We start from the raw sequence: 3,898 nt of genomic DNA on the forward strand, positions 1-3,898 counted from the left end.
TCTGTTTTTCCGTCTCACCGCTCTCCTTAAGATAAAACAAAAGCACAAAACACTGGAGCATTTAGAGACAAATTTCTCTTTCCTTTCACACTACACAAAAAAAAATCGTTAATCTAAGACATGTGGTCAGGGGGTTGATTTTCCTTAAAACACAGCGAGCTTCGATCCGTTGACGTGGGTCAACTCATCTGCATTCCCCCGCTCTCGCTCTCTGCTGCTGTGGGTCCTCGCCGCTGAGCGCTCACAGAGCGAGTGGGTGTGGGAGACTAATTGAGTGTCGAGGCTGTGTGAATAAAGCCACTCTGGTAATCGTCTGGCTCAGCAGCAAATGGGAGCGATAAGGAGCGCTGAGTTGATATGGTGTCAAGAAGAAGTTTCCCACCGTGTCGCTGCCATCACTCTCTCCTTTCTCTGGCCGTCTGCAGAGGAGGAGCCCCCGATAATATCTTCAGGAAGAGGAATGCACAGTCAGCCCTCAGCGCTGATAACAACATCATCTTTTGCCACTGAATGGGCTGCAGGGAGGCGGAGGTGGGTTGGCGGCATGGAGTACATTAAGAAGTAAATGGCAAACACTACAATATCTGAGGTGGAGCTGGAGTAAAACCATGAGGCCCAGTGGACAACAAGGACCACAACTATATATTCTACATCTATATACAGCCCAGTCTCATGGAGGTTTGTGAAATAGGGAAGAAATTTATTGGTTCGTGTACAGGGACACGAATTTTCAGTTTTTTTGTGTCGCTCAGAATGAAAATAAAGCCAGTGGAGAGTCAATTAGGAGCGTTATTCGTGGTGGAGACACACATTTAATGCATCCACGTGACTAAGCAACAGTCAGAGCAAGTGACGTACCTAATAAGTTACAAAAAGCACAACGAAGGGCAGGTTGGAGGGGAGTTGGATGGGTCTAACAACCAAGACTGTCAACTAGGAGCCCAGTGGTGGTTGATAGTTGGTTTTGTTGCCTAAACCAAACCGTTGGTGGATTTCTTGCCTAAACCTAAGCCCAACCAAGATGTTTTTCTTTAACTTAACAAAGTGGTTTTGTTGCCTAAACCTAATTTGTCCTGAATACAAAGTCGTTCCGAGTGACACGAAAGAAAAACGCAATTCGTGGCCCTGAACACGAAACCAATATAGTTTATTTGCAAGAGGTCTTTCAGTCAGTTTTAAGGGAATTATGAGCAGAAACTTAAACACAGGCGGGACTTTTACATTAACTCAGCTTCTTCTGCTTAAAACAATCTGACAAATCCAGACTTATAATTAGATTAAATAAAATTCACAGCTTCTGATCATTCAGACTGTGGGTTTATTAGCAGTTTATTTTAAACCCATTGAGTGACTGAGTGATGATTTTTCATCAGTTTATATAAAGAACACTAAACAGAGGAGCGGATCAGCTGTGTTAAAAGGTGATAAGATCACTGGAGGATGTGATTGGTGGCCACATTACTGTATATGACAGACAGTAGGCATGTTCACACAAACAGTAGTATATGTATGAAAATATAATGACTCCTCAGGCCCACTGATTTCACTTTCTGTTCAGAAACCTGTTGAAAGGGCGAAAAGGCGAAAAGGGGAAAATTCAGATTTTCTAGAGATAAAGTCACATTTTCATCTTAGAAACAAACTGCAGCTCCATAAAATAAATCTCCCGTGGTTGTCAAAATGAACAACAAGCAGCTTGAATCAGCAAATGAGTACATTTAAGAGTCAGATTCATTGCACTTGAGGTCTCTCCATGTGTTGCATAATCACACATTTAGAAAAAAAAAAGCAATGGACACACATTTCTGTTGTAGAGAAAGTGGTGATAATGATTGACTAATATTATTTGTTGTAAAAAAATAAAAAATAAACTTCTCCCCTCTGCTGAACATGCAGGTCAAAGGTCATGCAGCCTCAACTGACCATATCTCTCTGAGCCAGATGGGTTCAGTGGCCTAGGAAAATAAATGAATGTCCAACTCCTTCTTAAAATATGTGAATTTAAGGTTTCTTCTCCCATTAGAGGAGAAGCTAGTTGAAATACACACATCTCTGGTATCTACTCGTCATTTCGGCATTAATCAAACATTTCAAAGCAAACTTAATTACGCGAAGCATTAACTGGAACAACTGATGTGTTTTTAAATTCACCTTAATCAATATTTAACGCACAAGTGTGAGAACTGGTTGCCCTGTCGCTCAGAGGTCCCTGCGGCCGATCCACCCGGTCACAGCTTCTTTCTGTCCTGGCCCCTCAGTGGTGGAATGAACTCCCCACTGACCTCAGGACAGCAGAGTCACTGCCCATCTTTAGACGCAGGCTGAAAACTCACCTCTTCAAGAAGTACTACCCTGAGCCTTCCTCGTAGCACTTATTGCATTCGTATTAGTTGTTGCACTCACTGTATTCGTATCAGTTCGCTGCACTTATTGAATTCGTATTCGTTTACTGCACTTATCCTATTCGTAGTAGTTTGTAGCACTTATTGTATTCGTATTAGTCTGTTGCAATTATTGTTTTCGTAGTAATTTGCCTCTGCACTATACTTTTGCTCTGGTTTATGCTTTAAGATGCTTGTTTAAGAAAGGAGATGCACTTATGACTTCTGGTGACTAGTAGTTCTCTTGAATACCTATGTTGAATACACTTCCTGTAAGTCGCTTTGGATAAAAGCGTCTGCTAAATGACTGTAATGTAATGTAAATGTAATGTAACTGTGTTTATACTTTCTAAAGTTGAGCATTTCTTGGAAGAAAGTGTGGATTATTGGATAAATATTATGCCAAAATTCAAATAAATCCCCTCAAAGATACAGGACGTCATCTTCTACATGGTGTCTGCTGTTTTTCTCAAAGGTGATGCTCCCATAACCCCCCCCCACTTGTCTTCAGCTCTCATCTCTCCACGCCACACAGACAGGGATTCTTGCATTTTTTTGGGGGGGGTCGAACCAGCAGAAGTCATCCTCGGAACATGTGTCGTAAACGCCTTCCTAAATGCTCATGTGTCATGTGGTGAACAGTGGCTCCCATCAGGCGGGGTTAGACCCCTGCTTGTATTGCCATGTTGCGGCAGCGCGCCTGTGATAGAAACTAAAGCGCGTCCGTCTGCGAGCAGCGGCCGCGCGCCGTCGGGTCGGGTACCCCTGTCCCTGTGCCAAAAGGACTTCACCCCGCCTCCTCAAGAGGGAATAACGGCGGCTCTGCTGTCTTTGCTCGGCTGCACATCCAAAGGCAAAGGTGAGGAGGAGCGTCAACTAAGGATAACAAGTTTACAATAAAGATGCCAGGAGCAGCAGCAGCAGGGATGCGGGTAAGTTTAAGTCTGGATGAACCACATTCTGCTGCGGATCTCTCTTATTTTGTGGAGAATGCATATTTTTTTTTTTTTTTTTTTTTTTTTTAATATACGTGTGGAATTGAAAAGTTATGTGACATGGAGATATGGTGCAGCCACTCTCTCCAGTCTCGGTGGGTAAAGTGGGTCATCCGCGCACCTGACTGGAGGTGTCAGGGCATCGGACCCGCAAACAATCCAGCCCACCTTTTGCAGTCCCAGCGTGCTTACAGTGTTAGTTGATGTATAAGTCAAATGTATTATGTGCGGATGCATCTGCTTCTGGCTTCAGGACTGAATGTGGTGCGTTGGCGGAGACAGTTTGGATGATGATGATGATGATGATGATGATGATGATGATGGTGGTGAATGTGATGGCACTTACCTGTTGCAACACACAACTGACCAGTGTAGAATGGGGGGGAATTGTCTAGGAAAAGGTGCAGATATATTTGGATATGTGTTGCTCTTGCACATAAAGGTGCAGGGTACAAACTGCATCCAGCATGCAGGTTTCATAATAAATAAATCACACAACAGCAGTTTTTTTAATTTGCAAAT

This window comes from Anoplopoma fimbria, chromosome 10, assembly GCF_027596085.1.
Source record: "Anoplopoma fimbria isolate UVic2021 breed Golden Eagle Sablefish chromosome 10, Afim_UVic_2022, whole genome shotgun sequence".
In the NCBI taxonomy this organism is placed as follows: Eukaryota; Metazoa; Chordata; class Actinopteri; order Perciformes; family Anoplopomatidae; genus Anoplopoma; species Anoplopoma fimbria.